Source organism: Tamandua tetradactyla, chromosome 17 (genome assembly GCF_023851605.1).
Source record: "Tamandua tetradactyla isolate mTamTet1 chromosome 17, mTamTet1.pri, whole genome shotgun sequence".
Taxonomy (NCBI): Eukaryota; Metazoa; Chordata; class Mammalia; order Pilosa; family Myrmecophagidae; genus Tamandua; species Tamandua tetradactyla.
Window position 1 is genome coordinate 23,481,330 of NC_135343.1, and position 21,260 is coordinate 23,502,589.

Consider the following 21,260-nt stretch of genomic DNA (forward strand, 5'->3'; position numbering starts at 1 on the left):
GGATGGAAAAAAATTCGCTAACAATGTACCATGCATCTTTTGTTCATATGCTCTAACAAAGGTACTATATCTGGCATCACAACTGTAACTGGGCTTATTATTTTGTTGAGTTTGAATAGATTAATATCATCTTCCATGATTCACCTTGATCTTGTAGGGGTCAGATTGATGTATTAAATAGTTATTTTAAGGTGAGCACTACTTCTGTATCCTTCCCCTTGGGACATGATATGTTTTTCTTTAATGTAGAATCTTGTTCAATGGTGGAAAGAAATTTTAAGGACCTCTACTTGTCTTGCTCACTATAATAGTTCTTACCCCACAGGCCAAGGAACCAATGTGAACATTTTGCCAACTGCCAAATCCCTGCATTATAATATACATTCATGAACATTAAAAATGACCACTGGACCCACCATGAGATGGACCTCAGCCTGAAGTTTCTGGAACTCCATACTTCTCCATTCTCATAGGATGTGTGTGATGATGTCTTGTATTACCAGATATTAATGTCAACTCACACTTTGTCTCCAGTACTCCTCAAAATGTCTGAGAATCTCTTTTTCCCAGTTTATAAATATCTGAATAAAAGAGCAGATGGCCCTTTGGGGAAGAGTAGAATCATGCGTATGCAGGATCCTTGCTCATGGATCACTGGCCTCTTCCTTAGACAATAGTTTCTAGATATCAGAATTTGTTCAGGATGATAACTGGGCACTAGATCACAATTTTATTGAAGCAACTTCCCTCAGCTTCCTGATTATCCAGCATTGTCTTATTTTGGATGCATAGATGACTCAGTAAGTTTGTTGACTGCCCATCTATCTTGCCCCTAGGATTGCAATGTTCTATTGACTATCTCCATAGGTCTCTTCAGGTGAGACCCTTTTGACTTTCACTTTAAACTGCTGCTCAAAACAATTATTGCACCTATCTTGCTTCTGATGATTAAGCACCATCTTTTGGGCTCCATTAATTTGAAATCCTATCGTTCTCATCATTCTTGTAGTTATTTGGGAGTCAGTTCTATAACTTCATCAACTACTTCAACCCTGGCTAACAGAAGACAGGTAAAATTCTTTACCAAATTTTATAGTCCTTTTTCCATATCCAGCATACTTGACCTGCAACTGAATGATGTCACTAAGCCAGCCACTTGGTGATTAAGTTCCAAAATCCCATTTTAGACTCTACTTCCAAAGACCAATTCTGGTACAATTTCCCATGAGTCTGGCTCCCTGAAAACAGACTCTGTGATCCTGAGATCAGGTTCAAGTAGTTTTTTGGGGGGAGAGATCTCAAGAACAACATCTGTGAGATGTGCAGATTGCAGGATTAGGCAGAAGTAGTTGAACTAAGATGTATTTCAAAGGAAGCCTGAGCTGATCCCATGGAGGGCATTGGAGTTGAGGACTTCAGAGTCTTTCTGAATTAAGGTGGGGAGACTCAGTCTCAGTACTCATATTATAACCAGTTATTGTATGCAGAATACCCCCTGGGAGGAGTGTCAACTTCATTGAGGCAGCTGCCTTTGAATGTGGGCTATTCCTGGAGAGGGACTCAGTGGGGAGTCACCAGCAGTTAATATTTCTGGCAGTTGGGAGAATGAATGTTTTGGTCTTGAAGGTTAATCTAGGTGGCCTACACAGATGTCCATTACATTCTTTGATGATAATAGCAAGAGAAGAAAGGGAATGATAATAGGAAAGCTTATGGATTTCTAAAAAGATGTTTAAGATGTGTTAGTTTTAACAAAATTTAGGAAGGAACAAGAGTGCTGGTTCCTCCTTACTTTGTTAGTGGTCTTCCCTCCAGAGAGACAAAATGGTCCTCGGCATAGGGGGAAGCCTGATGCTGGGGAATGGTTTGAAGTTAATAGTATTGCCAAGAAATTTCAGGCTTCAGTTCATGGAAGAAGGTAAAATAAAAAAGATTGGCTATATAGAGGAGGGTGAATTTGTCAAAGATGTTAGAAGAGAAAACAGCATGGATGAATTTCTGTACAGCTAGAGCTGATGAATATCATGAATGATGCCATATAATTTATTAAGTATTTCTTATAAACCAAGTATTTCTTATAAACTAATTCCTTGGAGATTGGAAAAATAAAATTCAGCTAGGTCAAGATAGGTTAAGCTATTTAACCATGGTAATGCAGTAAGTAAGAGGTAAGATGAGAATTAGGAACTTGAACCTGTTGGATTCAAAATATACATATATATAGGACAGTGCAACAGTGGCTCAGTGGCAGAATTCTTGTCTGCATGCTGGAGACCCAGGTTCGAGTCCCAGAGCCTGCCCATGCAGAAAAAACAAAACATGTATATATCTTTACTGTACCATACTCCATAGTACAGAAAGAAACATCCTAAAGTTTGAGATAAGGAGTAATTATGAGAAACAAGGATAATGAATCTTATAAAGGATAAAGGAAATAGGGAATTGAATCTTAGGCCAGAGGCACATGTCAAAAATCTGTCATGGTGGGCCATGGTGGCTTAGCAGGCAGACTTCTCGCCTGCCATGCTGGAGACCTGGGTTCCATTCCTGGGTCCATTCCCATGGGGTCTGCCCATGCAAAAAAGAAAATATGTCATGAAAATTTTTGAGCAGTCTGAGTTTCTAAAATTTAAGATCTCCGATGTTCCAAATGTGGCTGCAAAATGGTAAGAGAGTATTGGGATAGGGGATTATTGACTTGGAAGCTGTATAGCCAGACCTCTAAAAGGTGTCTAAATTGGGAATTTTTTTTTTTTCAGGCTTTGCCCTATATCACAAGATCTTTGGCAAATATTTCTGTTTATGAGCTGAAGTAAATTTAAACAAGAAACTTTACAATTTTCTTTGTGATTACACAGCAGCAATTTCAGGACTGTTTTCCCTGGGAATCTGGATGGTAATTACTAAAACTCCAAAGCTAATTATGTTGTTATGCTAGTGGGACTGTAGCTATGGATGAGAAGGCTTTTCCATTAACAGGCTCGATTTGTAGGCACTTGTAATTCTACTTTCACCCTAAACCCTTCTTCTCCTGCTTCCCACACCCTAGGGGTAGAGGGAAGCAGTAATTCAATTGCTATGACCCTTTGGAGAGGGAAAGTTTGTTTAAAAAAATGTTCAATCAAAACAAAATATTTTCTTTTCTTTTTTTTTTTTTTTAAGAGCAATCAAGCCGTATCCATGTAATCTGAGAGAAGCTGAAAACTCAAATGGCAAACTGGTTTCCAAGAGGACTGAGACTTTGGCACAGCTAAATAGTTTATAAATATGTGATTTTAAATAAATAATCATAGGCTGCATTGTTGTGAAGAGCTAATATCTGACACCTCACATTAGTAGGATGCTGTTTCCATAAGCTGTTAACTGTGTAGTGAGGTGTGAGGCTTCAAATACACAAGCATATAAATATAGTTGGATAAGCAGCATCTCTACTGCATTCTGCACTGAAGCAAAGGCAGCTGTGTATTTTAACAATACCACATTTAGGTAAACAAAACAGTGAATTTGTGTAAATAGAATGTCACAAATTCAAATAAATGCTTATTTATTTGAATGGATTATTAAGCTGTCTCTTTTTTTTAGTTGCTTTTTTCTGAAAAATGAAAGGGAAAATTAAACATATCCAAGGCAACTCAGTAACAAAGAATGGAAATAGCCAAATGTCAAAACATGCCAAGTTAAAGCTGACACAGCAAAAGCATTATTGCTTTTCATGGAAAGGTATATGTCTATATGCCTATTTCTTTATGGAACAGAGCACAGTTGTAAATTTGGGAAATGGGAATAAGTTTTAATCTTGCCTGCAGGGCATATTACTCTGTGACCTTGGGAAACATAACGGTGGTGATGAAGAAGTGATAAAACCTTTTATCAATATGAGAAAGATTTGTAGTCCAACAATACTGTAAAAGAAAATCTGACTTGATTTGCAGCATTTCTAAATCTCTCGTAATAGTGTAGGCTTTTTAAAAATGCAATTTTATTGAGATATATTCAAGTAGTACATAATCATCCAAAGTATACAACCAGTGGTTCACAGTATCATTTGGTTGTGCATTCAACAGTACAATTTTTGAATATTTTCATTACTCCAAAAAAAATGCACCTAAGAACAAAAATAAAAATGAAAAAGAACACCCAAAACATTCTGTTCACCCATGCCCCCCTATTTTTTATTTATTTAGTTTCCTCGTTTTTTTACTTGTCTGTCCATACATTGGATAAAGGGAGTGCCAGCCACAACGTCTTCACAATCACGTGGTCAAACTATAAAAGCTATATAGTTATACAATCTTCATCAAGAATCAAGGCTCCTGGAATATAGTTCAACAGTTTCAGGTGTTTCCTTCTACCTATTCTAGACACTTTATATGAGGACATTTCCATTTCTTCTGCAAAGAAGAATATAAGTAAATAAATAATAAAAGAAAAGAAAACACAACAATGCCAACACTGAGAATTCCATACCCCTCCCTTATATCCCCCTCTTATTGACATTTAGCTTTGGTTTATTGCCTTTATTACATTTACTAGAAGCATAGTTCCATGGTACTGCTAACTTTAGACTCTAGTTTGCATTGATTGTGCTTTCTTTCTCCTCCTCCCCAACCTCCTTCTTCTCTTCCTCCTCCTTCTCTTTCTCCTCCTCCTCTTCCTCCTCCTCCAGCCCTGTGTGCAAAAGGCAGTTCACAGAGCTCTCCTACAGAATATTGTGGGAGACTTCTCCATATTCTGTCCCATTTTCAACATCTAATAGCATAGTTCTCAATGGTGAACTTTTACAGCAAAATGGTACTAAGGAATAATTAATTAAAACATTTCTGTTATAAACATTTTAGTGGACAGTGCTATGCTGTAGAAACCTTAATTCTTTGTTTGTAGGGACTTTGGCTAGACCTGGGTTCCAATATTGTTTCTATTTACCAAGTACCTTGACCTGGCACAAAATATTTCAGTTCTTAATACGTCAGCTCTTAACTCTCTGAGTTTCGGTTGTTTTACATATAAATGAGAAAACTAGCACTGGTTTCACAGAGTTGTGAAGAATTAAGCAACATAAAGTGACCACCACATATAGAAAGTGCTTAATATACTCTCTGTAATTTCCACATGCAATTCAACAGGAAAACATATAGTATTTCCTGTACTTTCTTAGAATTGAAGGCAAATTGTTATCTTCATTGTCCTTATTTTAAAAATCTTTATTCTTTAGTCACTCTCCCTGAATGTAGCAAGGAAAATTAATCTGTGTTTTTTTGACCACTTCTGAGTGGAAATTTTTCTTTCAATTTGCTAATTAGAAGTGCTTTGAAAATAATCATCTCAGATAGCCTTTCTCGAAATTATCATTGAAATTAGTTATTTTTTAAATGGGTAATTGGCTTCTTTTTATACATAGTAGTCTCTAATAAAACATGGTTGGTTAACTGGCTAGCCCAGCCAATATATATATATATATATATATATTTTTTTTTCCAAACGCATTTGAATGGGTGAGAAAATCATAATTTAAAATAAATTCACTGGCATGCTGAAGTTTGAGTTTATAGCAAGCATAATGTTTTCTTGTTAAGGCACAGATGATTAAGTTGGCCCAGTAAAATTTTGGACAGAGTTTAAAATATTAAAAGAAAAAAAAATCAAAGTTCAGAATTTTAGGTGCTGAATGAATGTGCCATACTAATTCTCAAGCAGTTGTCCAAGTTCATTTCACATTAATAATATTGAAAAGATACTGAATGAGTACCCTTAGAACATCCACGAAGTACATCACTGGACAGCATCCTAAATGTGACTCTGAAATTACAATGGTGAAAAGTTTCAAATAATCCATGGCATGTTATTTAAACTTTATGAAATGCAATGATTTATGAAAATGTTGTTAATAGATTTTTTAATCAGCATTTCACATTTAGTACCATCTAGTAAATTTCAGTTCTCTATTACTCTGAAATTTTAGCTCTAAGTGCTTTTTCACATGATGAGTTGCTTTCTGTGAGTACCTATGTAAATTAGGAAAAGTGGCTATGAAAACTTTCTTGTCCAGAGGTTTCCATGGTCAGATTTTTTAGATGCTATGTTTAATTTCAATATAAGGGTTACAAAAAATAGTCATGTTACTAGAGAAACTAAAAGAATTATGATTTTTAGAATATCCATAATTACTATATATATGTATATATGTATTTTCATGTTTTCAAGTCTGACATAATTCTCCTCCCTACTGATTTTTAAATTCATTCATATGTGAAACAGAAAATGAAGAAATGCTGTTGTAGAATTGTGAAGAGAAACATAATAACTTTGGACTTTGGGATGGCCAATTAATGACATTTATATGAAGGTTTCTGGGGCATAAATCCTACATTTGGGCTTTGTCACTGCTAACTGATAATCTCTATTGATTCTTTTTTTTTTTTTTTGACACAAAGTTTTTTATTGGCAACTTAGAAACCACTGGCCTCAGGTATAACTCTACTTTGTGATAAGTCGTTTTCCCACATAGTTTCAAAATGTGGAAGTGTCTTTTAGTTATTGAAAAACAGGAACTGACCTAATACTCAAAATGTCTTAGTATCTACCCTTTACTTTTGTTAACATTTGTTCGCACTGATTTAAGTCCATGTATGTGAATACACAGAATATCACAGTACTTAGTGACTCATGAAACAACTTTGCAATTTTGTCACTCTTTGCTATTTTCTCACACATATTATATAGAAAAATGAAAATTCCCTTCTAATACAGCCATGTTTTCAAATAGTCTAGTTTCCTTATACAGTTTTTACTTATATTTACTGCACAAGTATCATCCATTGAATTTTTTTTTAACTGAGAAACTTGAGGCATTTCTCAGAAATAAACTTTCATCTTTTAATTCTTGATCTTTAATTACTAATACTTATAAAGGATCTTCGATGGTTAAGTGTTGATAACCCTGAAGCCAGATTCATTCCTATTTATAACCCATTCTGCTTTCTGCAGGACTGTCATGTGTTTCCACTGGATTCCCATCACAAAACTAAATTATCTTTAAAAATTATCACAAGTTTTGTACCTCACAGAATTGCCAGTTCAACTTTAGTTGGGTATCTAGCTGTCATACAAAAAGGCATACAAGACCACACATTGTTACAAAGAAGCCGGGTAATGTTGTACAATGTAGACCGTGAGATTAAAATTAACTTTTGATAAAAGGAAGGAGTGAGTACTCGTATAGAAGTAACATTTTATCCACCATAAAAATGCTCAACTTATACAAAAACCCACAGACACTGAAAAGATAGGTAAATACAAGATTTGTAAAAACTATGCACAAAAAACCACGGTATTTGGGAAAAGAGGAAAGATTTACATAAGTAGCAGTTTTTAAAATGTTACCTTTTCCTACTATCAATTACACATTAACATACACACACTAATTGGAAAAATGCTACAACCATAATGTCTGGAAAAGCAGTTTAACATTTTCTAAATGGGTTTTTCCCACGTTTACTGTATAATGTAGCTGTTAATACTGCACAAAGACAAGTAGCAATGTTTACTTTTAAACAAAGATAATGGGATTTTCTCCCTTAAAACAAGTTTTTAACATCAAAATGCTTATAAAAATTTAAAACTTTCAGCAGTCTAAATAATTCAAATGAAAACCATTACAAACTTCCCAAATGTTCTTCATATTCTAGGTATGCCAACCTAGTTATCTAGTGAAGAATCCTTCAGAGATATTTCAGTCTCTCTCTCTTCACTGGATGGTTTTTTCTTAGTGCCGGCCTCATGGCTGTCTTTGCTTTCTTCGTTGCTATCTCCATTATGCTGTGGCTGATTACTCTCTTGAGCATCAGATCCTCCATTTAGAGTCTTTGAACCTGTTTGTTCCTTTTCTAGCTTTTTGTTTGGCCCTTTCTTCCCTTGATCTTTGGTTTTATTTGCTTCCTCATGCTGTCTTTGTTCAGCAAGAGATTTATTCAGCACTTGTGTGATCACAGAATCTCCTTCACCAACCAAAAACATGTTCTTAAACTTGTTATACAACATAGTAGATTTTTCCATGATAACCTGACTAACTTTGAATCGTCGTATTTTTTTCAATGTTGTAATCATCTCTGTGTGTTTCTGAGCCTGTTGCATTGTGACCTGAAGTGAAGCAAGTTCATCCAAGGCCTCAATACATCTGTTCACATCAAGATTATCAATTTTAAGTGAATTTTTAATTTCAGCATGTATCCTTTGAAGCCGAGAATCCATTGATGTTTCTCGCTTCTTCTCCACTTTCTTAACTTCTGGCTTCTTTCCTTCATCTTTATTCTGCTGCTCAGTTTCCATTTGTTCCTCTTGTTTGCGTTTTCTGTCTGCTGCTTCTTTCTCATGCTGGCCTTTCATCATATTCCTTCTATGAGCGGCCTGAAAGTTTCTTCCGCCTTTTCTCTTCTTTTCACCTTCTTGATCGTCTCCTTCTTCTTCTGAATCAGAGGTTGTTGCAACCCCTGCTTTAGCTAAATTTTTCCTTTTTGATTCAACTTCTTTCTTCCCCTCTTTTTTATCTGGCTCTTTTCTTGGCTTATCTTCTTCCTTCTGGCCTTCTTCATCCTTTTTAAACTGTTTTTTAGGTTTCTCCTCTTGCCCCTTTTTCTTACTTTTGTCTTCTTCAGTTACTATGTCACTCTCGGAAGGACAAGGTTGTTTTACCATTTTGGGTCTGCCTCTTGGTTTTGGAATCTTGACTTCTGTAGCTGCAGGTCGTCCTCTTTTTGGGCTCACTTTTAGATTAACAGATGCTGTTGCTGTTGTCACTACTCCTACCTCCTCTGTTTCTACTTGTTTTTCTGCCTTTCTCTTTCTCCCTCTTCTGGCAGTCTTCGGAGTGGTTATATCAATTGCTTTAGTCACATCCTCATTGCTCGCTTTTTCTTCATGGTCAGTACCCTCTTTTGAAATACTGTTTTCTTTTTCTTCAACTTCCACATCAGATGATACATTTGATTGTTTAGTTGAGGCCTGTTGACTTGAAAATTTAACTTTCGGATTGTTATCTATCTCCCATAAACCTTCATTAAAACCTTTTCGTTTATTTGGTTTGCCGTACTTCTCCTTATTTTCAGAGTAGGGAAATATATCCTTTGGTCCTAAAAAAGCAGTCTCATGAGTTCCAAAAAAGAAAATAGGTAGTTTGTTTGTGGGTGGCTTTACAGCTCCATCAGGAACTTCATCTACTCGAGCTGGCCAATGAGGATAACCTTTCATCTTGGCGAAGATGAGGTCTCCAGGTTTGAAATCGCGAGTCATATTTCGAGGTGATGCTGGGGGTCCCAAGACCAGGAAGGAGCTGGGGCGGTGCGGGAAGTGAAGGGATGCGGGAGGGCAGACCTGAGCCGAGGCGGCGAGCCGGGGCTGGCGCGAGGAGGAGGATGCCTCTGGGCGTCAGGACGCTCCTGCCGGGGCCGCGGGCACTGAGGCTGCTGTTACGGGTCGGCCGCCTCCGCCCGCGTCCACTCTCTATTGATTCTTAATTCAAGTTCACTGATTCTTTTTCCTGCCAACCTAAATCTGTTATTGAGCCATCTAGTGAAATTTCAGTCATTATGGTTATGAACTCTAGAATGCCCATTTGGTTCTGAGTTTTCATTTCTCTGTTGAGATTCCCTGTTTATTTATTCATCCTCTGCATATTTCCCTTTAATTCTTTGAACATATCTGCTTCAAATTATTTGTCTACTTTATGCAACACTTGTGCTTACTTGAAATCAGTTTTTATTGACTACTATTTTTATTTTTCCTGAGTGTGGGTCACAGTTTTCTAATTCTTTGTCTATCTAGTAATTTTTGGTTGAAAATTGGATATTGTAGATAATATATTCCAGCATCTCCATTTTTTTTCATGAGGGTGGTTGACTTTACTTCTTATATTATGTAATTAACTTTTTGAACCCAAACTTTAAAAATAATTTCCCCATCAGTGTGCAGATTTATGGGCAGGTTTATGTGTGTGCATGTGTGAGCTTGGCTTTCCAGGGATATCATTTGCACATGGGTAATTTATCAGCCAACCAATGACTAGGCAGAAAATATTCTCCAGTAGCTAGTATAACTCTAACATATTCAAATATATCTCCAACCTATTAAAAATATACTAGGACAAGTATCTTCTGCTTAGGTGCTATATAAGTTGAAAAGTATACTCAAATGTAAAGCAAATCTCTAATTCTTTCCAAGCTTTAAAATTTCACTGGGCTTCCTAGGGCCTCTTGTATCCGCACATAATTTTGCAATCATTTGTGTGTGGGAATATTTATTATCCCAGCATTTCTATGTTTCTCTTGCCTCCACAATCTCCCCCTTATATTTTAAGATTTTCTCCTACCCATTCTGAACTGAGTCATCTCTAGCTGTTAAATCTGGAGTGAATGGGAATGCCTCTTGTCAAGAAAATCACAAATTCTTTATTTTACTCTAATGCAGTAATAGTTGTTCATGGATAACCACTCCTCAAGTCTTTACCTGCCTTAGTAGATTGAATCATGTCCTCCATAAAGGCATGTTGAAATATTAAGCTCAGGTCCTATGGGTGTTAACTCATTTGTAAATAGGACCTTTAAGTCCTAATTCCCAGTCATTTGTAAATACGATCTTCAAAGATCCTATTAAGATGAGCCCAAATTGACAAAGGATGGGTCTTAATCTGATATGACAAGAATCATTATAACCAAAGGAAAGTTGGATATGGAAGTCATAGGCACAGGAGGAGAAGAAAGAAAAAGATCGTCATGTGACAGTAACAAATTGCCAGCCAGTCACCACCAGAATGTTGCAGACTTTGAAGACATGGCCTGCTGATACCTTGATTTTGGACTTCTAAACTACAAACTGTGAGCCAATAAATTACTGTTGTTTAAACCAACCACTAAGACACTGTCTTTGGTTATTTTCCCCATGTCTTTAAATAGTTGTTTATAATGATTGCATCTACTTGGTTTTTATTTTCTGCAGAGGCTAACCACCCAACCACCTTAAATTGCCATTATCAGATATAGAATCTTAGACAGAAATTTTTAAATGTAGTCATAATACTCTTTAGCATAATTCTGTTTGGGGTTGTTTTAGTTTGCTAAAGCTGCCAGAATATAATACCCCAGAAATGGACTGGCTTTTATAAAGGGGATTTATTTAGTTACAAATTTATAGTTCTTTGGAGGAAAGGCAGCTGGCTTTCCTCTGGTTTTCTCTGTCACATGGGAAGGCAGATATCCGCTGGACTTCCCTCCCAGCTCCTGCATTCAAATGGCTTTCCCCAGGGCATGTACTTCCTGCATCTCCAGATGTCTCTGGGTCTGGGCCGACAGTGAACGTGACCTGAGGTGTACTGAACTGCTGAGCTGTTTTCTCTTTTTTCTGACTCTCCTTTTAAGATGTCAGTTGATCAAAATAAAATGTTACTCATTGCACAAGTCACTCCCCTTAGCTGACTGCAGATGTAATCAGCAACAGATGAAATTCACATGCTGATGACTAAATCCAGAACAACAGAGCAGCTGGGCACCATCACCTGGCCAAGCTGCCATCTGAATTTGACTACTACAGGGATTTTGTTTCCCTAATCCCTAGATGAAGCACTCCATCAGGTCTATAACTTTTATGTTTGTTATTATATAATAAACAAGTGCTATCATTAAGTTTAAAATGCCGATTCAAATTAAGAAATTAGAATATTAAATCCAAGATGTTAAGCAAAATTCTACATTAGATTTAGTGTTAAATATTCATCTCGACCCTAGCTGGCGCCTGCTTGAGATTACACAAAGGCATTTCTCCTCTCCTTCTCCACAGGATTAAATTCAGTAAACAATCCTGACAAGATGAGAACAGGGGGTACAGAGGATGGGAAAGGAAATGTTTTCTTGAATCAGCACCACTATAGCCTGGTTCTATATTTTCTAGTCCTTGCAAAAGTTTAAAGCTAAGTATCTGGTGGCACTTTTGTAGATTATTTAAAGGTGGTTTTTTTTTTAACCAAAGATCTTTCACAAAATATTCGTGTTGTTGGAAACATGCAGTTTTCTCCAGTGAGGCTATACTTGCTCCTGTTCAGGTTTCGTTTCTCTACAGTATGCCCTACCCTGATATAGGGTATTGAGGTCTCCACTTTCTGGCAGAAGTCTTATCGGGTAGAACAACAATTAGCTCCAGACTAGCTCTCTCTCCTTCATCACTCACATCTAGTTCACAGAAAACACTTGCATATTACTTGCTATAACATATTCTGGGAACTCTGGCCAATCCCAAGATAGACATCTCTATCACATTCTTCTCACAAGCTGCTTTAGCTTTCTCAGATGTGAATTATATATATAGATATATGATTTCTCCAAATCTAAGAAACACTGAACAAGCTGTCACACTGGTCGACTTAAAACTTACTTCACTTAGAGTAGGAGGTAGCAATCCCTCCTTAGAAGGAATGACATGGAGACTTATAGTAACACCTCTCAAAAAGTTTTTATCCCTTTTTATGTCATTAACTGGACTGAGGAATCTAAAAGTTGAGAAACTGGTTAGCAATCTTTTTTTTTTTTGGTAAATTACTCATATAAGAAACATACTTTGAAATTTCAAATATAGCCTATTTTGGTGTTTGGTAAAATATCAGTTTTAATAGCTTATTTTATGTAATTTTGTATAGTTCAATGATTTACCATAAAAGTGGATATGCCTGGAAAACTTGAATATTCTATCTCAATTCTATCTCAAAGGGGTGGTAAAATTCTTATTGCTATGCTTTGATCTTTTTGAATGATTTGATTTTTTTGAATGAGCATGTATTATGCAAGCCATGAAAAGTACATTGGGTATGAGGATTTGAGCAAAACAACAAACATAAAATTAAAAAACCAAGAAATTAAGCTTCAGGGGATTAGATGAATTCGGATTTTTGAGCTGCTGCAAAGAGGCAGTAAATGCAGTGTTTGCGGACACTCTGAAGTAATTTAATCCCTTTCAATTCCTGCTTCTGTTTTGTCACTTTGAAAAATACAATTGAGTGGTGTTAATTATTTTCAAGATATTGTGCCACCATTCCCAATTTCATTGCTAACATTTTTTTATCACCCCAAACAATTAAGCATTAACTCCCCATTCCCTACCTTCACCAGGCCCCCAGTAACCTGTATTCCAGGTTCTGAATTGACAATATTCTAATTATTTCTTCTCAATGTGTCAAATACAATATTTGACTTTTGGTCTATACTTACTCCATTCAACATGCTGTCTTCAAGGTTCATCCATGTTGTCACATGCATCAGGGCTTCATTCCTTTTTACAGTCAAATAATTTTCCACTCGATGTATTATAGCACATTTTTAATCCATTCATCTGTTGATAGACATTTGAGTTGCTTCTACCTTTTGCTTTGTGAATAAAGCTGTTGTGAACACCAGTGTGCGAACCATCTGTTTGAGCTCTTGCTTTCAATTCTTTGGAATAGCTGGGTCCTGTGGTAGTTTTATACTGAAATTTCTGAGGAACTGTCAACCTGTTCTTCATGGTGGCTGCACCATTTTACATTCCCATCAACAATGTACAAGCATTCCTATTTCTCCTCAACTTCTCCAACACTTATTACGATGCATTTTTTAGTAGCCATTCTGTAATGGGTGTGAAGCAGTACTAATTTGTTTTTGATAAAACAAAAGCTGATCCCAGGTTTTATGTCTCTTGATCATTACTATCTATGCCATTATGTATCACTTTATATTACATATAAACTTATGAAAAAGGAGAATCTATTTATTTTCATGGTTATAATTTAAATTGTAAAGTGTTTACTCTGCAAATGCATCTGCCTCAAAGAAATTAAAGCACATCTTAATCACATTTTTTATTTGCTACTGAAATTCAAATTCAAGACTGTCTCCTTCTTCCCTTCTCCTCAGAACTTCTTTGACTGTTTTCCAAAGAGGGGAAGCAGGTGATTTGACCTGTAAGAGAAAATCTTTTGTCATCATTGCTCATTTACTGCCTTTTCACTCGCCCTAGTTGTGGGAGATTGGTCTTATGGGGAAAAGAGAGATTTGCTGACTGCTTAGTTTTCTTTGTAATAAAAGACCAGAACACTTTCTTTTCTCTAACTTCCACTCATTATCAGTTTTTAATTCTAAATACCTAATTTTGCACATATCAAGGACTCAAGACATCTATTTTAAAACATTCTCTTGGAAGTTGTAAGTGTATGAAAAACAAATAGCAATGTACAATTTTACTTATTTAATATTAATTAATCCAGGCTTTATTCTTATATGAAAAATATATAGATTTAAGTATGTGAAACACATAGAAAATCTCATTTGAAAATCATTTACATTTGTCAGTTAACAAATTATATTGTTATATATTTATGGATTATCTTGCTATTTCCAGGTCTCTGTTCTCTTTTGCAAAGAGAGAGAACTTAGTAATTTCCATCACAGCAAGTCATTGAATCTACTTTGACAAACATACATTTCTAAAAAAATTTTGCAGGAAATAACTGTAAAAGACAAAATAGATTAAGTCAAAATGGAAATCAATAGTATGTATCTGTTAGGCCAACAGAACACTTGGCCTTTCCCTCAACCTCTCCTTTCACATTTCATCCTTTTCTCCCTAAACTCTGAAGCAAGATGGTTATGACTAGCCAGCAAATCATGAGAAAGGTTGATAGTGGGGTGATTTGAAGTTGAACAGTACTGGAGTCAAAATATATCTCCATAATAACTTGAGTGAACTTGAACAACTTTTTAAAATGAACCAAGCCTTGTTTTCTTGATCCATAGAAAGGAACTCATAATAACTATTTCAAATAATTGTTATGTGGATGAAATAATGTATACTGCCCAACACAATTTCTAGAACATAGTATAGTTTCAATACATATTAATTACTGTTCACAATTGTCTTCCTAGTGTATGGTATCTTGCTTCCTTTATCATATTGTATTTCAGACTCTAAAATATTTTGCAATCTTTGTCATCACTTGTAGAATAAATTTATCATTTATTCTTAATGTCTGTGGTGATTATGTTTAAATGCGAGTTGGTGTGTTAAAATTAAATCACATGGGGCAGTGCAATGGCTGCTCAGAGGCAGAATTCTTGCTTGCCATGTTGGAGACCCAGATTGGATTCCTGGTGCTTGCCCATGTAAAAAAAAAAAAGAAAATTAAATCATGTGGCTGAATTTCAATTGCCTTATTAATTCACAAATATAATATTAAGCACTTACTATGTTTCATAACACCCAGGTATCTTGGAGGCGCCAAACAGTTTTAGAATTCTAGTAAGAAAATAAGATATATGTACACAAAAGATAAGCAGGCTATAAATCTCTGAGTGCAGGTTTTGTGCCTTCCTTATCAATGCATTCCCAGTGCCCAGTTAAGTGCTTGACTTACACTTAGCATTCAGTATAGACTTGAATCAATTATTGAACCATGAATAAATGGGACATCATGAGGGCCCAAGGGGTATAAATTTAAAGTGATTATTTCCAGGTGAAATGTCAGAGAAATTTTCATTATGAAACTAATTCCTAAAATCATAGATTTTAAGGAATAAAATTCAACCCACTAATCTTTGCATAACTTTTACTTTTGATTTAGTTTCAAAGAGAGAAAAATTACAAAAATAGTACAGAAACTCATATATTCTTTATTCCATATTGCATTTTGTCTCATTTAACTTTATCATATTTTCCCTTGAGATATTGTGTCCCTTTACAAGTTCATGGTTTATTTGTATCTCCTAAGAACACAGATATTCTTTATTTAACTATAGTATTATTATGAAATTGGGAAGTCCATACTTCAGTTTCATTAATAGTCCCAATAATATCTTTTATAGTTATATATCCAGAATCCCATATTATATTTAGCTGTCATGTTTTCTAAGTTTTTTTAATCTAGAAGAAATTGTCAGCCTTTCTTTGTGTGTCTAAACCATGATTTTTTTTTGAAAAGTGCAAGCTTCTTGTTTTCTAGAAGTCACCTAATTTCTTCAATACTTGTTTTACTATGAAGAGCATAAAAGTGTTAAGATGCCTAATAGCTTAATTCAAATCACTATGGATCCATGGATTCTTTTCTATTGATTGAGTTATGAGTCAATGCTACCATTAATTAATTTGGTGCTTAAATCATTCTTCTGTGTCCTTTTGATATGTCCCCACCATTCTTTGAGCACTTTCTTCTTTTTGCAATGAGATGTTTCAACATGATCTTGCACTTTCCCTGCCCTGCCACAAATCCATTAGGGGAATGCCAGACCACTTATTTTCAAATGAAATTAGAAGAGAAATACATGTGAAGGAGTTAGAGTAAAATAAAGTATTGGAAAATTATTTCTTTGATATTATAAGTGAGTAATTTCATAGGCTTTATATCATTGATAAATTATTGTGAATTAGCATCCGAAGCAAAGTACAGAAAGGAAATTCAAGACAATAATTACATAATGTTTTTTTTTCTACTCTGAAATTGAAACTGGTTTGCTATTATAGTAAAAATTAACAATAACAATAATTAATGTCCTTTTAGCATATATCACCCACTTGATAAGTATTTAAAATGCATTCTCACACTAAATAACTAAACAACCAACCTAAAATCTCAAACTAATATCTTAAAGTTATGGGCTGCCCCAGCTGTACAGAATTTGGGGTAGGGGGTGGGGGAACAGTGTATTTTGCTGTTGATATTCCCAGCTCATTTTTCTAAACTTGCTGACTGATCTTCCCTCAATATTAGGCTAATAAACTTTTATTCTCCTAATCATTTTTTTTTCTCAGAAAGAAAGGCCTAGTAAAGTCACTTACCCTAAAATGAATGCAAGAGATTATAGCTTCATGTGGTTTTCATGTAACTCTATTTTAAATATTAGCATCTGAAAGCACATTGAGAATTTGGAAATAGAATTTTTATGTTCATACATGAAATCACCCTACCTTTGTATCATTCTATACTATGTATGAACTCATATATTTTTTTAAGTAAGAAACCCAACTTCAAGATAACCAATTTTTCAGATGTGTAGGAAATTCAATATCAGTAATTATAAGTCCTCATCCTTTGTGAAGTCTGCGCAAATATCTTGTGGTTTTATGTGCATCCCAGCTTTGGGGGTGGGGTGAGGATTTCAAGCACTGGGTCAATGCATCACATTAATACTGAGAACAGGATCTAAGTATGCTTGCTCTCTTTAGGCACAGGAGATATGTTGCACTTTTGGAATCTTCACAAAAGTTGAATGATTCTGGGAGGTATATCATGCAAGCATCCCACTTCAATGTTGTGGCTTACAATGCACTCATAATGAAGTCCTTACTACTTTTGGACCTGCATGACTCTGTTCTCTTCACATTTGGAAAGGAAAATAAAATCTTATTTTCTTTCTTCTTCAAGGACATTCCTTTCTTTGCTTTGTCTCTCCTCCCTGCCCTCATTTTGTCTCCTGAAACAAGAGAATAAGAAGCCTAACCCTTTACCAAAGACAAATAGAGCTTCTGTTTTCCTCCTTGTACAAAGCTGTAAGACAAGAAATCTCTAAATGCATAGTGCCTACTTGGAATTTGTATGTGTTTTAGGCGTGAAGGGATAGAAAAATAGCACACATATATTAATGAACCTATAAAAATCCTGCCCACTCCTTTCTTCCTTCATTTTTGCTTGTTGCTTTGATAAATAAATATCCAACATATTGCTTCATATTTGTATGTGATTAGAAGCACCAAATTCAGCAGGGGTCAACTCTATAAAATTACTATCCTGCTGGTCTGAGTTTTTATTGTGAAAGGAAGCCAGTGAGAAAATCAATTCATGCCAAGTATTCTAGTTTGCTAGCTGCCAGAATGCAATATACCAGAAACAGAGCGGCCTTTAAAAAGAGGAATTTATTAAGTTTTTAGTTACAGTTCTAAGGCTGTGAAAATGTCCAAATTAAAGCAAGTCTACAAAAACATCCAATAAAAGGCACCAACAAAAAGTTACCTTCCCTCAAGGAAGGCTGATGAAGTTCAGGGATTCTCTCTCAACTGGAAAGACACATGGCCAATATTGTGATGTCCACTAGCTTTCTCTCTAGGTTTCCTGTTTCATGAAGCTTGTCCCAGGGCATTTTCTTTTCATCTGCAAAGGCTGGGTGGGCTCTGGTGGTTCTCCTGGCTCTCTCTTCTTCTCTGTCTCCAAAATGCTTCCTCTTTTAAAAGGTTCCAAGTAAACGAATCAAGATCCACCTGGAATGGGTGGGGTCACAACTTCATCTAATCAAATGCTAACTCACAATTGGGTAGCTCAAATCTCCGTGGAGATAATCTAATCAAGATTCCACCTGGCAATAATGAATGAGGATTAAAGGACATGGTTTTCCTGGGGTACACCACAGTTTCAAACCAGCACTCCAAGAATTTATAAATTTAAAATGCTCACCCTTTCCAGAAAATGGGCTTACATATTGAAGGAGGGGGATGATTAAATATAAGAAATGCAGCTCTAATTATGGCTATATAGGAAGATATTGCTTGGAAAAGAGGTAATGACTGTGAGAAGATAGAACATGTGTCCATACAAAGATCATAAGCCTCACAAATACATGCATTTATTAAATAGGCCTGATCTCAACAAATAAGTTGCATTATTAAATGGGAATTAATTTGGACAACCTCGGACAGGTAATAATGCATCGGTGAGCTATAAAATCCAGAAAGGAGAGCTTTGTGGAAAGGGACTCAATCCATCCGTAGTGCATTCCCAGAGCCACTGATGAAGAAGTAAAGGGATTCTCATTTGGACAATTTTTGCTTTCAGGTGGCAAAATTAGTCTCCCCTCTTGCACTGGGGTTCATACCTAGAATCTTTGCAAAGTGTGAAACTCCTTCTGTTCACACAGAAACAGATAAAGCAGGGAGTTAACATTTGTAATTTCCTTAGAGATGAAGAAGGCTCAATTATCAGCGGGAAAGGTAGCTGTCTCTGGAAAAACTAAGAATGATGAATTCTACATTTTCTCACTTAATATGCATCAAGAAGTGGACATTGACTTTTGGTACATACAGCTTTCATTTATTGGGTAATGAAGCAATTTGCTGTCAGATTGTTTTAGCAGATCCTATTAGTCACCTGGGATAGAGTAGATAAGGAGTTTAATTTCATTATTTTCATGGTTGCAAACCATTGGGACTGAATTTAATTTAGGAAGGCTCAGTAGGGCATGCATTTCCCATAGATTTCTAAGAAAGTATTTCAATTGCATGAAATGATGGTTTATAAAAGGTCTTAATAGTTCATTTACTTTGTATAATCCCTTAGGCTTAGTAGCAGGAATAAAAGGCCCAAATGGTGCTTGTGCCACTATGGCTGGACTATTAGATAAAACTTCATGGGAGAATCCCCTCTTCACAGTAAAAGAATAGCTCCTTTTTAAACAATACTTCAACTTCACCATTCAGTTTCCCTCCCAGGAATTATTCAACTCAACTTAATTAAAGGAAAGCACCTAGGATAAGATAAATTTCCTTGAGCAAACCCCAAATTATCAGTTTTGGGGAGAGATGTTGATTCCATCTGGAAGAATTTTCTTGAGTCTGTATCCCTTTCCTTTCAGACCAGAATTGGTCCTTCATTAAAATGAGAATGAAATTGGTTATCATATTTCGATTTGAAGACCTTCTATTCTGACTGCCTAAAATGTATTCACAGCATTTGGATTTCTCTACAATCAACAATAATAGAATAGCTGCACACCAAGTTCTTACCTGAGAGTTCGACCCTAAATTTTATAACTCTATTTAAAGGTTAACTGAGACAAATTCAGATAGAGTCATAATCAGATTCTGCCTGCTAAAAATTCCATTATCTTTTTATGTATCAAATGACATCAAATCTGGAGTTTGTTGGCTTTGGTTCAGTCCTTCTGAAGTGTCTTCGTTAGCCTTTAAGTTAATATCAGTGTTATGATACTGGTTTTAAATAAGGTGATATCAGAAGCAGTCTTATCATGTGCATTTCTTCTACAATTTTACTATTGAAAATATTATGCATTCTTTTTCAATTGCTGTTGGTAAAGACCTTCAAAATAAACTCCTATTTTTTTTGTATGCTATATGGCAGGCATATTTCATTATTTTTCCATGTGAGTATTTTGTTATTGCAGCACCATTTGTTGAATTTTTGTTTGCTTGGTTTTTTTTTTGCTTGTTTCCTTGTTTGTTTGTTTGGGAAGTGCATGGGCTGGGACTTGAACCCAGGTGTCCCACATGGCAGGCAAGAATTCTACCACTAAACTACTCTTGTACCCCCAACTCCCATTTTTTATGTAAGAAAAAAAAAATGAAAATGATAGTTTCATTAAACAGTAATTAGAGTAATTAATTAAAATTCTCTAACTATCCCTGTTCTCTATTTCTCTTGGTTTTCAGGAAGCATGGATATAAAGTACCATTCAATAACTTAAATTTTGATGTATTAATTATTTATTTTTCTCTATATTTCTTATTTCAATTTTTATATTCTGTGGTGCTCTTTGTATTTTACTGAAAATTACCTGGTACTTTTTGGGATATAAGGGGAGAATACATTTTATAAAAATCCATTTATCAAAATATTAGTATTCTCCAAGTTTAAATCAACATAATCTTTTTTTTAAAAGTAAAAACACACAAGTGTGGCTTTAAGCAATGGAAGGTAGGGGGAGTATGTTGGAGAGATTATTGAAAGTTCTTAGTTTATTTTTAGCTTTCCTTTTTACAACTATAATATTTACTAACAAAATATATTGATCCAGAAATAATTTCCAAGGTTTGGTCAGGATTTACTCCAGATAATTTATTATCAGAGTTACCTGTTAGTTCATAGAGATGTCTCATGTTGCTCACAGTCTTATATTCATGAGTTCAGACACAGAATGGGCCATTTACATTTACTTTATTTTACCACCTCAGATAACACTATCTATAGCTAATCATTAAGCAAAAACACAGTAAGACATTAGGTTAACTGGACATGGAAAAACATCAAATATACAAATGGGCAAATAAAAAAAATGTCCAAATGCTCAAATGAAAAGTTATTTTTATGCAGCCAAAAACAAAGAGTATGGGTAAATTTTTGTTAGAACCAGGAACTCAATCAGTAAGAGAGGTTATAAATGTGAAAACAATGCAAAATATTTACCTGTGAGTTTTGGCCATTGTTGGTTGATTATCTGTGGAATCAATATCCTTTTCTTTTATCAGAGAAGTTG

General features: G+C 35.3%; 1 long non-coding RNA gene and 1 pseudogene across 1 annotated transcript; one reads left to right on the forward strand and one right to left on the reverse strand.

The window, feature by feature from the left end:
• Positions 1-1,207: 1,207 nt before the first annotated feature.
• Positions 1,208-3,519, forward strand: LOC143661524 (uncharacterized). The gene is made up of 3 exons (XR_013164653.1): positions 1,208-1,436; positions 2,760-2,896; positions 3,163-3,519. It is a non-coding gene; the product is annotated as an uncharacterized LOC143661524 (long non-coding RNA).
• A 2,924-nt stretch (positions 3,520-6,443) lies between these two features.
• Positions 6,444-9,486, reverse strand: LOC143660812 (PC4 and SFRS1-interacting protein pseudogene; annotated as a pseudogene).
• Positions 9,487-21,260: the final 11,774 nt, after the last annotated feature.